This window comes from Mastomys coucha, unplaced genomic scaffold (genome assembly GCF_008632895.1).
Source record: "Mastomys coucha isolate ucsf_1 unplaced genomic scaffold, UCSF_Mcou_1 pScaffold22, whole genome shotgun sequence".
NCBI lineage: Eukaryota > Metazoa > Chordata > Mammalia > Rodentia > Muridae > Mastomys > Mastomys coucha.
In genome coordinates this window covers 59,198,589-59,211,917 of record NW_022196905.1, presented here as the reverse complement: position 1 = coordinate 59,211,917, position 13,329 = coordinate 59,198,589, and the positions used below count along the sequence as shown (strand labels likewise).

The 13,329-nt window shown below is 43.9% G+C and overlaps 1 protein-coding gene and 1 pseudogene across 4 annotated transcripts in view; one reads left to right on the top strand and one right to left on the bottom strand.

The window, feature by feature from the left end:
* Rbm47 (RNA binding motif protein 47) overlaps positions 1-13,329 on the top strand; it is a 135,216-nt gene that overhangs the window by 104,769 nt on the left and 17,118 nt on the right. For all 4 annotated transcript variants that reach the window (XM_031342482.1, XM_031342485.1, XM_031342483.1 and 1 more), the window contains one exon: positions 438-566. The gene's annotated coding sequence lies outside the window, so the exon portion shown is untranslated. The remainder of the gene's footprint in view (positions 1-437; positions 567-13,329) is intronic.
* LOC116104552 lies at positions 4,120-4,599 on the bottom strand (annotated as a pseudogene).

Genomic DNA, 13,329 nt, shown 5'->3' with positions numbered 1-13,329 from the left:
TCTTGGGGACAGGCTCTGGATGCGGTCAGGTACTAGTCATGATTTGTTAGTGATGTGTAAACATAACTCCACAAGCCAGGTGGGAGGCCTCAAGCTAGATGTTTTTATCTCTGTATAAGGAGGGAGGTCTTTTTGTGAGTCTCTGGGCTGCAACTGTATTCGTATGCATATCTCTAAGTCATGGCTGCTGTAAAGTTAAAACCCCACAGGAAAGAAATTGCTCATGTTCCTGACGCAATCCCCCACTTCTTCAAGGATAAGATAATGAGTTGCATTTCTTGGTTTCTAGAGGACATAAGAGTAATGGTTTCTTGAGTAATCGGAGTAATGATAGTTCATTTTGGGAAGAAAACATCTTCAGTTTCTAGGCCCATGTAAAATTTACATGGAAGTAAAGCAAAACAAAACATTTCTAAACATTTTCTTCAATGCTTTAGGGTTTGCCTCAAAGGACACTTCAAGAACTGAACAGAGAAATCCCAAGCGAGCTGCCTGAATCTTGGAGAATTCTCTGGTTCTACCTTCCATATAAAGAACCAGGACCAATCGAATTGGTGTGACCTTTGGTGAGTGCACCTCCCGGAATCCTTTTCTTCCCTACTTTAGTAAGAACATAATTCCCCTCCCTATCAAACAGCACATCTGTGAGATGATGCGGGCCTGGAGTGTTTGCATGGTGAATTAGTGGAATGTTACACGGGATGATGAGTTTCATTTAGCCTGCACTACTTATTTCTCTGTACACGTCTTTGTGGCTTGAAAGGACACATCATGCCGGGTGGTGGTGGCGCACGCCTTTAATCCCAGCACTTGGGAGGCAGAGGCAGGCAGATTTCTGAGTTCGAGGCCAGCCTGGTCTACAGAGTGAGTTCCAGGACAGCCAGAGCTATACAGAGAAACCCTGTCTTGAAAAAAAAAAAAAAAGAAAGGACACATCATGTAGAAAGAGACTGGAGTAACCTGGACTGTGCTTACAGTCTACCTCTGTCTTCTCAGAGGACACTATTTTTCTCTCTCTCTCTCTCTCTCTCTCTCCCTCCCTCTCCCCCTCCCCCTCCCTCTCTTTCTTTCCTCCTTCCTTCCTTTCTTTTTTCTTGTTTTGTTTCTTGTGTTCGTTGGTTTCTTAAAATTTATTCACTTTCCATCCCATTTGCTGCCCCCTCCCCGTGGTTATGTTTTAAAGACAGGATCTCTTGTAGTCCAAGGTAGCTTTGAACTTTTAAGCTTCCTGCCTCCATCCAGCACTCCTAAGATATGTCCTGGATGTATAGGTGGGTGTCATCAGCATCTTGACATCTTTCGATGCGTGGCACACAAGGAAGGGTCTCTGTACAAGACAGACAGAAGATTCGATGTGATGGTATTTGATTTGGGAGCCATCCTCACACCCTCTGCAGATTGGCCTTCTTGCTTGTTATTTAAAGCAGAAGTAGCTGTCTCCTCGGACTTTCCAATTCATGACACCTTGTCCTTTCTTTAGCTTGCTTCACTAAGCATGTCTTCAGTGTTCATCGAATGCTCATTTCATTGTAGGACTGAATAATATTCCATTGGAAGGCATGGACCAGATTTTGTTAATTCTTCTTCATCAACAGACATCTGGGTTGTTTCCTGGTTTTGGCTACTGTGAATAATATGCCCAAGAATACCTGAGTTCTACTTTTATTTTAGATTTACATCTAGCAGTGGAAGTTGTTAAATCAACGTATTGATAGGTTTTCTTTCTTTTTCTGAAGTATCAATAGATTGTTTTCCACCATTTTTTTTTTACATTGTTACCATCATTGTACAAAGATGTCCACCTAACTGTCTTGATGATTGACATTATAATGAGGGTAAAATGATATATCAAACTGACTTTGATTTTTCTCATCCTAAATGATTAATGACCTTTTGTGTCTTTTTGTGTACCTCTTGTACCTTGAAGAAATGTGTGTTCAAAATCCCCCACCCATGTTAATCAAGTTGCTTCCTTGCTCGCTTGCTTTGCAGCTAAGTCTGTGGTTCTTTATGGATTCCGGGCGTTGGTTCTTCACCTTAAGTGAAGGCATATCCCAGGCAGAAGTTACTAAGACGCCATGAGTGACATTTACTCAGCATTCATCTGCATTGTTTTTCTTCAGTTGTTCATCCCACAGATATGAGAGAAAGAGTTTGGAGAGGCAGCTCATGTAGTAACTAGCATACAGTAGTGAGATCAGTGAGCGTTTTTGCTTGATGAAATCCCCAACACGAGAAGACCAGAAGCTTCTTTGTGAGCATGCTTGTACACATCCCTGCATCTGTGTTATGAGGGTATTTATTTGGAAATGGAGGGAACTAGAGAGGACACACTCAGTGTGGTTGGCAGCGGAGAGCTTTAGGTAGATGACTGCACCATTTACACAAAAATCAATTGTTCCTCATGCTGCATCGGAGAAACTAAACTAGCTTACCCACAATGCTTTGGGCAAACTGTGTTTCCAGAAGTCTCCCTAGTCCTGTTTATTGTGAACAGAACCTACATATGCTTCCAATATAAAATGTGAAATCTTTCTGGCACCTTTCCTGGCAGAATTTTGAGAAGGAAGAAGAAAACCCTGGCTGTGTACACTGCCCCTCCTAGTATCAAAGTCTACAGTGTGCTGACTGCTCTCTGTTGGGCCTGAGATAACAGCAGGGTTGAATTTATGCAACCCATAGTTACAGGATTTTCTGTCAGTACAAGATTCGGTTAGACTTTCAACATCAGAACACTTGGCCCGGGGAGTCAGTGTTCAAATTCCAAATCAGTTAGTGCTAAATCTGTTAGCCTAATCTTCAGGACAGAGTTTACCAGGCCCACCCTCTCCTGGTTTATACTGGGGTTGGTTTAGAAGGAGAAGTCCTGGTGGCCATTTGTGGGCCATTCTCATTCTTGCTTAAATGGGGATTTGGAAAAAGAAGAGATAACCAAGTGAATGACGTTTTCTGATTTTGGATGGCATATGATAGCCTATGCTTTCTGAGGCTAGTGTAGTGCAGTTCCCTCCTCACATAGATTAACTCAGAGTCCCACGCTGTGCATAGGAGCTTGAGAATAAGTGGTTAGCTCACATCAGGGCTGTTTTTATTCATGTATTAGGGCTCAACTGAAATATTAACTCCAAATGTGCGTGAGAGCATGTGAGAAATGACCTCAATTCAACTCCACCACCCATTTCCGGAGTTTAAGTTAACATCCCTGATGGACTACACATTTCTTGACAGTGTATCATATTTTATGTTTACTTCCACCAATATACTACGAGTATATTTTATGAAATTCTTTAATATTGTTTTGCTTTCTAGAACTGTTAATATAGTCCGTCGTCAATCCAAGCTACTCTGACTGCCTAGGCAAGTTGTAGAGGCTGGAAAATGGCTCTCGGTGGCCCCTTCTCTTCCCTTTTCTCCTCTTCCTCATAACTTCCATTTCCTCAGAAGTAAACAAGGCATGTCGTTTGTTCCAAATAACATGCTCATTTCACCTTCAAAACTCATTTGTAGATAAATGAACATTTCAGTTTTTCATAACCAAGCTCTCCTCCCTTTCCTGATCATGAGCCCACGTATAGATAGCCACACTGGAGGAAATTATTTAAACAAGCTCTAAAAGCAAGTAGCAATCAGATAGCCGCATAGCTTGATTCCTACTTGTTACTGTGGGTACTTATTAACCAAGGCGATTACAGTTGGGAGTCAGAGATAGCAAATGAGAGAGTCTAAGACGAGAGGAAAACACATTAACAAGGAGAGGAGCTGCAGGAGGAGCTGCTTGCTCCAATGTGTGTCTCCTCAACTTTGCCCCGTGTGTTCTCTCCTGTATGGAATGAAGGCCGTGTGGCTGATGGGAGGCTGAGGACCTTGGGGTCTGTGTGCTCATACACAGAGACACTTGTGAGCGTCTGAATCACGTGGTTAGTATTAGATTAACCTGAGAGCTCCTTTTGGGCAGGACCTGCCACAATGTGGCAGAGACCTCTCCAGGAGCAGCAGTATTCCAGGGAAGGTTGGAATGCTGACCACCTGCCTGGATGCTCCCATTGTCTTTCACTAGAACATTCTCCCTCCCTCCCCTCCCCCAGCCCCACCCCCCGTTTTTCGAAGAGTTGTAGTGCTCTATAATACAGCGATAGCATTTGAAAGTAGATGTTTTTTTTTTATTTTTAATGACGAAAACAAAATATACCTAAAAGTGAAGCTTCTGGAAAAACCTTTGTTCTTCCCTGTCTTGTATCGCTCCTCAAACTTGACCTTGGCCTCCCGCCTGGCCTTGCGTTTCAAAGCTGGGTCCCTGAACACATCCTTATTGACAACAGTCTTGTCCAAGGGGATATCCACAGAGTACCTTGTGGGCATGAGGTGGTTGTAGTTATAAACTTTCACAAAGGACTTGATCTTGGATCGCCTGGCGATTTTCTTCTTGCCCATGGCAGCTGTCACTTTTCGGGGATAGCGGTCAATTCCAGCCACCAGGGCATGGCTGTAAGGGCGGTCAGAGGTGCCATCGTCAATGTTCTTCACCATAACGGCTTTGCGTCTGGAGTAGCATCCAGCCAGGACCAGCACCACTTTCCTGGGTTTCATGAACTTGCCCATTTCAACAGCTAGGAGCGGACACCCGGCAGAAAGGAAAGGAGGATACTTCCGCTAACCTTTCACCTTACGGAGAGGAGGCTTCCGAAAGTAGATATTTTTTAGATTTACTTTATGTGTATGAGTGTTTTGCCTCCATGTGTGTATGTTGCCCATATGTGTCTGGTGCTCATAGAGATCATGAGGGTGTTGGGTCTCCTGGAACTGGAGTCACGGGTGGCTTTCTGCCACCGTGTTGGGAACCACACCTGGATCCTTTACATAGAAGTAAGCTCTTATTTCTTGAGCCGTCTCTGTAGTCCCTTCAAAAAATGCTTTTAATTTGTAAAATGTATTTATTTTATTAGTTTATGTGGGTGTGTTTTACCTGAATGCATGTATATACACTGCATGCATGCCTAGTATCCACAGAGATCAGAAGTGAGCATCGAATCCTCTGGAACTGGAGTTACAGAGCTTCAAGCAGACATGTGGATGCTGGGACTTGAACCTGGGTCCTCTACAAGAGCAATACATGCTCTTAACTACTGAGCCATCTTTCCAGCCCGAGAAAATATTTTTAACTTCAAAAATACCTCATACTCAGTTTAAACACATTAATTTTTCTTTGAGAATTTCACATATTTCACTACTATAGTTACATTATTTCCACCCATCCCTCCCTGCCTCAAACGCCTTCTATGTCCTCTCTCACTTCCTCCCAAATTTATGACCTCTTCCTTAATTATTGCTATTAGATATATATAAGACCCACTGAGTCTGAATCCAGGCTGTGTTGTTCAATGTACAGGTGTTTAGGTCTGACCACTTGGGATTGGATGTTATTTTGAGCCTGAAAAAAAGCTGATTCTCCCTTTTGAGGCAGCCATGGATTGCCTATGGTTTGGCTGGGACCGTGTGGGATTCCCCTCATCCACACTGGCATTGACTGCTATTTTCATTGTTCAGGTCTTGCTTAGGCAGCCATATTGCTCCGATGTCCTGGGTGCAAGGCTTCCCTGGCATGATAAGATGGCACTGTCTAGCAGCAGACTTCCTGGTCCTCTGGCTCTCACTATTTTTCTTCCCCCTTTTGCATCTCCCTCAGTCTTACATGTCAGGGTTGCTTTATAGAATCCGCACCATCTCTTTGCGTTTTGGCCAGTTCTAGATCTCTCTAATAGCCTCCAGCTGCTGTTAGAAACAAAAAGCTTCATTTACACTTTCATACAAAAATTATCCCTGGTTTATTCCCCTTCATGTGGAGAGTTCCTGGGGGAAATTCTCTTTCACTGGGACACTCGCCTTAAGGTTGTTGAAATACAAGGGCATCCACCTTGAACAGAATTTGTGTCACCCCTGCTCCAAGATCTTGTTTTGTAGTTAAAAATAAGATGACTAATGTTAACCAAACAAAATCAGGTCACACCTAAAACTGAAGCTAATGTTTGACTGTGTCGATCCAGTCCAGAGCCTTTGTTTCAGGGCAGGCAACTGGTCATGTTCCTTACAAAGAGACCTGTGAGAGTCTCATAAACTACTCTTTCACATATCCCACCACAAGGTCGCACTAGGACAAGCCCCAGTGAGCGTGTGTTCATGGATCATGGGACACTAGCAGTATTCCATGTTTTCAAGGTGTAACTGCTTTTTGCAACCTAGTAATGTAGTTGAAGCTGGAGGGCAGGGCGCCCCTCATGCACATCGCAGTGGCTGCTCCAGCTGTATTAGGGGAAGTTCGCTTTCTTCACCTCTTGAAAAACTTAAAAAACATTCATTTTTTGCTTTCATGTGTATTTTTTTCTTTAAGTACATTTTGTATACTAGTCTTAGAGGGTTTTTTAAAAATAACTTGTTTTTATTTTTATGTACATTAGTATTTTGCCTACATATGTGAGGGAGTCAGATCCTCTAGACAGAAGTTACAGGTGGCTGTGAACTGCATGTAGGTGCTGGGAATTGAACCTGAGTCCTCTGGAAGAGTAGCTAGTCCTCTTAACTTCTGAGCTATCTCTCCAGGCCCCAGTTTTAGAATTTTAAAGCGATTTGATTTTTGTTGTTGTTGTTTTCCAAGACAGAGTTTCTCTGCGTAATAAGCCCTGGCTGCTCTGGAACTCCCTTTGTAGATCAGGTTAGCCTTGAACTCACAGAGTTCCACCTGCTTCTGTCTCCCAAGTGCTGGGATTACTTTTGGGCTGTCTGGTTTTATAAGTACAAAATTATATTACCTCCAAAAAATTAGCCGCCTTTATCGAATTATAATCCCCTATTTAGTTGTATAGCTCAGTGGCAGAGTATTTGCTTGCCATACTCAAGAGCCGAGGTTCTACCTCCAACACCATGTAAAAAATGTTTTTCCAAGTTTACCACAATGCATCATGACTTTGCACTAATCTTGTGATCACACTTGTATTCCATGATTTCTTTAATTAATAATAGTTTTGTCACCATTTTATAGCCAAACTGCAGTTGGGATGGGGACGCTATGTGAATGTATGGGGACCTTTGTCTCTCAAGGGCAGAGCAAGGTGGTGAAGGCACATAACTCACAGCCTAGGTGTGCAGCTTCCATCCACACTACAGGATGTGCATCCTGGATCCCCACACAGAAAGTTAGGTCATAAAAATGGATTCCATTTAAGCCAAATGATTGGTGACATCTGTGACCTGGCACTCTGGAAGTAGAGGAATATAGGTCAGGAGTTCAAGACCACCCTTGGTTACATAATGAGTTCAAGGTCAACCTGGGCTACTTGAGACCCCGCCATTAAAAAAAAAAGTTAACTCCATGGGTTGTTGATTTCAGAATACAGCTTGGATACATGAACTCCTTACACAAGGCTAGGAGTAGCTATGGTACATTGTGCTGAACTCTGAGGTCTGGAAAGCAAAGTGGTGTATTGCAGTGTAGTGAGGAATGGTTTCCCAAATACTTTATCATGGAGCTGTGGTTTTATTGTCTTTTATCTGTGTTGATCTAGGCTCATTCCCCACTGATCATGATTTTATTACATTTACACAGGCCAGAATTAACATCCTATGTGAGAAAGAAGCAGAGAAAAAAAATTATCCTGTAGAGAGAGCATGAGTTTTGCCATCAGATCTACACCTCACGTCTGTCTGTGTCCTTGGGCAGGCTGTCTTGACTCTCTCAGCCTCAATCTTCCATCCTTCAAAAAGAGAGCACTAGTAGCTCACGATTATGAGACTTGGTTCGGGCGTAGGCACTTGGCACATGGTGTCTGCTTCATTATCTTTAAGGTACTGATCACAGAGGAGAGGGCACTGCTCACTTTGTAAGTGAGGGTAATGAGAAGAGCCAAGGTTCTGGATTTATATACAATGATGCATTGGGGGGAGGGGTCTCAAATTCAGGGAATCAGGGCTTCTAAAGTTTGCCAGACCATGTTTAAAAAAATTAAATTCATTTTTTCCTCCCAGCGCTTGCTCCCAGAATGACAACTCTGAGGCTAATTGTTTATTATTAAATGCCTAGGCCATAAGCTTTGGCTCCATTCCCTGACTAGCTTGGAACTTCAACCATTCTGGGTCCCACATGGTTAATTGCCTCTCCTTCAGTCCCAGCCTGCTTTTAACTTTGAGTCTTCCTCAGCATCTCTCTCAGCATCTTGTTCATATCACTCTCAAATCTCCCTGCTCTCCCTGCATCTCCTTTTTTTTTTTTTTTTCCTCTGTTTTCCAGAATCCTCTCTGTTCCTGCCAGTGTCCCACCTCTTATTTCCTGCCTCAGCTCATTGGCCATAGGCTTTTTATTGACAGGTGATGGTTATAAGAGATTCTCTCTACAGGATCAGGCTCTCAGTCATTTTGGCTTTGCAAATCTTACAGTCTCTGCTATAGTAATTTAACCTTTGTTACATAAAAGCAGCCACAGACAGACAGTACTAACACCAATGTACATGACTGTGTTGCAATAAAACTGTAAAAATATCCAGAAAGGCAAAGTTGGCTTTGTCGGCGCTGGCCCTGGTTTGCCGATTTCTTCTCTAGGGCACACTTTTTAAAACTACTCACAGAAATGTTGTAAGAATTGAGGAATTTCGCCAGGCAGTGTTGGTGCACGCCTTTAATCCCAGCACTACTTGGGAGGTAGAGGCAGGTGGATTTCTGAGTTTGAGGCCAGCCTGGTCTCCAGAGTAAGTTCCAGGACAGCCAGGGCTACATAGAGAAACCTTGTGTCGAAAAACAAAAACAAAACAAAACAAAACAAAAAAGAATTGAAGAATTTTTATGAGATGTCTTGTACTCGAGCTGTAAGCTCACTAGCCAGAGTGCTTAGTCGGTCTGCTGTTAAGACAATTCTTCAAGAAATTATTTCCAGTCCATCTCCTTTCTTGCAAGGAGGATTACCTGTAAGCCATCTCTTTTCTTTATTGCTGCCCTGTCCTCTGCACATGAACTAACCACACCGTACAGCCCATTCTCCAGAAATGCTAGACATATGGAAGGAAGCACGGCCCCTAAGGGCTCCTCACCGGGCTAAGTGGCTTGGCAATAAATGGGAGTTGCTTTTCATGAGTTTAATGAATTCTGTAAAGTCCTTACAAAGACATTTACAGTAATAGAGTCTATGGCAACACAGTTAGTTCTGAGGATACCAGGATAAGGAAGGCGTCTGTCTCCACAATCAGCCAGAGGAATGGAAAGTTCTAGGCCGTTCTGGATGTTATAGCTGGATCATTCCTCGGGTTTGACTTGTGGCCCACTGTTGGTTATCCACAGTTTGAGCTAGCCTTAGCTTCTAATGCTATAAATGTTTACTCAGTGGGTGTATGTGACCTCTTAGTACTGAGTACCCTTGTGCCTTTGTGGCTGCCACCCCACCCTGTTGCACTGTCCCCAGCACAGCGCTTTGTGCAAAAGCACATATTGATTGCTACTGATTAGCTTGTTAAGTTGGAAATTACAACCTATCCCTTTAACAAATATGTATTGTCTTTTAATTTCCAAACTTTGAGGGTCAGGAACAGGCATAGACTCTGTCTTCTTGGAGCTGGAGGAAGACTGAGGGAAAAGGATGGTAGTTTGCACCTTTCGGACGAAAGGGGACAATGACAGCGAGCCATGGGTTTGGTCTGTCTGACACTAACCATGGCTGGCAAGACAGAGATCCTGAGGTTTATCCTGTACCATTCATTCTGAGGCTCTAGATCAGGAGAGCCTGTCTTATAAATGCTACTCACTAGTCCTGGCTACTTAGAATACTTTCTAAATGTGTTGATCAAATCCTGAGCAGAACCATTGTGCAAGAACCATGCCTGTTTTCATTTAAAGATTCATCTGAGGCCTCCTAGCCACATTCTTCTGCCTGCACTTTCCCATTGCCTCCACACAGAATAAGGGGTGTGTCTCAGCCCAGTTACCAACCAGCTCCATTTGTGTTCTGAGCCTCTTCTGTCTCTTTTACACCTCTTGCATGTCAGCCGCTCTAGATAATTCCAACAGACTTGCAAATGCTCCTCTTGGCTTATGGTGTTCCCTCTGCCTTTTCAGATTTCTTTCTAGACTATGAACACAAAGACTGAGCAGTGGTCCCATGCTGAAGCACTTAGCACAGCCTAGCACACAGAAGTACCAGTGAGTGAGTGAGAGAATGAATATGTGAATTTTGTTTCCTTGTCTACGTCATCATAGCATCGCCTTTGGAGGACAGAAGTTGACTTTAGTACCAAAGAACTGACTGTGTTCCAAGACCACACAGTGTATGGTCCATAGTGTGCCTTAGACAATGTAACTCCTGAGTTCAAGGCCAGCCTGGTCTACAGAGTGAGTTCCAAGACAGCCAGGGCTACACAGAGAAACACTGTCTCAGAAAAACCAACTTGACTCTGATGAGACAAGGTTTATTATGCTATTACAAAAGTTACTAGTGGGATTTAAAAATGACCCACGTCTTGAAAACCAGATTGTCAGCAGTTCTCATGTGTCTAGGAAGCAAAAATTCTCAATTTAAATGAGACACCGTGATAGCTGGGCAGGTCATTAGCCTGATTTCAGAAGTCTCATTTGTGGCCTGTCAGTCAGCCTGTGGGGGCAGATTAGCAGTCAGACCACAAAATTCAGTAGTAGTATATGATGGTAATTGTTGCACATGAAAAATAAAATCGATAGCATTTCTGCCACATTATTAAATAAGGTGCCTGGTATCTCAGACACTGATCTGTCCTCTTGAATAACACTGCACATGTCTCAGCTGAAAAGCAGAACTGTTGGCCTGGATGGGTGGATGGATGCCTACAATCTTAATATTCAGGAGATAGAGGTAGGAAGATTGGTGAGTTTTAGGCCAGCTTGTACTACAGATCCTTTGTAGTCTCAAGGTGGCGGGGAGGGTTGAAGGGGGTGAGGAAGAGTTCAAAAGAAAGAATACAAAACACCAGATTTATGTTGAAAGGAGATATAGGAAATAACAACGTGTATTATTTACATATTATACAGTCTCAGCGACTCCAGTAGATTCCATCAGCAGTTCTCACAAAGAGCCACTCTGTACATCCCCCACCCTACCAACTCTACACCGTCTGATGCCATCTCTGGTTGTCACATATTGTAGGGTCATGTGTTTGTGCATCTCATGCGTAGAAGGCAGGGATGTTTCCAAACTTCCTACTATGCCAAGAATGCTGACACACAACAGCCAGAATGCTGACAGAACTTCGGAAGGTTCAAAGTCTTGAGATAAATGGTGCCTCGGGTCCCCATGCAGCTCAGATTCTGGGACTCTGGGAAATGAAATCATGTGGGAAAAAAATCTTCCAAAATGCATTGCAAAACACCACATCTCTTCAAGCTACAGCATCTGATAGAGAGTACAGCAGCTTCTTTCTCTATTCAGGCACCTGCCTGCCTTCTGGTCAGACTTTCTGTCCTTCCCAGATCTCTCAATGGGAAACCATAAACCCCTCCTACTGTGTGCTGGTGACTGGTTTGGGTTTGTTCAGGTGTTTGTTTCCACCATCAATGAACATCTTAAGAATAAGTGTTAAGTGTTGTGATGCTTATAAGAGGAACAAGATAATGGATTCCTAGCAGATATTTATGTACTGTCAAAACTCCAGGGCAGCAAATCCCTCTGCTTTGCCTACTTTCTGGCAAGTAGCTTCGCCCTTCCTGGGCCATACAGCTGGTATCCCTGGGAACCCACAGCAAAACCTCCTTTTCAGGACTGTGTTGATAGAAGTGCCTGGGAAAATTGAGCCTCTTGGCTTTGCTTCTGTTTATCAAACACAGCCATGCATTGAATGATGTTCTTTGCCATAACAGTCTGTGTTACCAACATCAACACAGCCGAGCCCTCCTACACGAGCTATTCCTCAGTCGGGGGTATCTAAAGGTAGAGGCCAGAATGTCAGTGCTCTCCTATCTATCTCTTTAAGATTTTGCTTACGACAAGGAGACTCACAGAAAGACTGTTTATTTGTCCAGAGGGCAATTAGTGTAGGCGGGGTAAGGGGGTGCAGGGTGAGCCCGTGCTCCAATTTCCTGCTTATTGTTTGGGTCCCTAGATAAATTCCTAGTCCTGTGGCCTGGCTTCCAGTGGGAATCCTCTCTCTGTTTATTATTATATGTAAGTACACTGTAGCTGTTCTCAGACATACCAGGAGAGGGCGTCAGATCTCATTCCGGATGGTTGTGAGCCACCATGTGGTTCCTGGGATTTGAACTCATGACCTCTGGAAGAGCAGTCAGTGCACTTAACCACCGAGCCATGTCACCAGCCCCCAGGAATCCTCTCTGTTAGGACTGACAGACATGCCCCAGTGCCAGAGCCCCAAGAGTGGGAGTGGCCTCCCTGATGTTTATTCAAGTGGGTGGTGATGACTTGGCACTGGGCAAAAAGCTAAATGCCAGCCGGGCAGTGGTGGCACACACCTTTAATCCCAGCACCTGGGAAGCAGAGGCAGACAGATTTCTGAGTTCAAGGCCAGCCTGGTCTGTAGAGTGAGTTCCAGGACAGAAAGGACTGCACAGAGAAACCCTGGCTTGAAAAAAAAAAGAAATAAGAAAGGAAGGAAGGAAGGAGGGAGGGAGGAAGGGAGGGAGGAAGGAAGGAAGGACTAAATGCCACATATAGAAACCCTCTGTAGAGGCTAATCTTTCTCTCCTGGCTTCTTCCTGATTTGTGGTGAGCTCTTTTACACAGAATCTCTGTAACCCATGCATGAGGTTACTCACAACCTTGTGACAAAGCTCTTCCTAAAATGTAAATTCTAGCCTTAAACGATCCCCCTTTCCCCTTCTTTCTCTTTCCTTTCCAAACCCATACTCCCCACCCCCACCCCATCTCCCAGCACCCTATCTATCATCCAAATTAACTTGGAGCACTTAACAGTTTTTCTAACTCAGCCTCCTGAGTGCTGGGTTTATAAGCATGGACCAGTTAATCCATCTTAAGTAACATTCTTTAAAACAACAATAGCATATTGCAAGTCAGGTGTCTTCAAGTGTCAATGAGTCCTCTCAGGTAGCAGCTGCTGACTAAACTAGTTCAGTGATGCTTGTGGGAATGCAAGTCCGAACTCATGGGGCAGGGTTAGAAAGTCACACACATGGGATTCGAACTCACAAAGTATGCTTTCATCGTTTGGGCTCTCTTCCTCTTCCTCCTTCTCTCCCTCCTCCTCCTCCTCCTCCTCCTCTTCCTCTTCTTCTTCTTCTTCTTCCTCCTCCTCCTCCTCTCTCTCTCTCTCCCTCTCTCCCTCTCCCTCCCTCCCTCCCTCCCTTCCTCCCTCC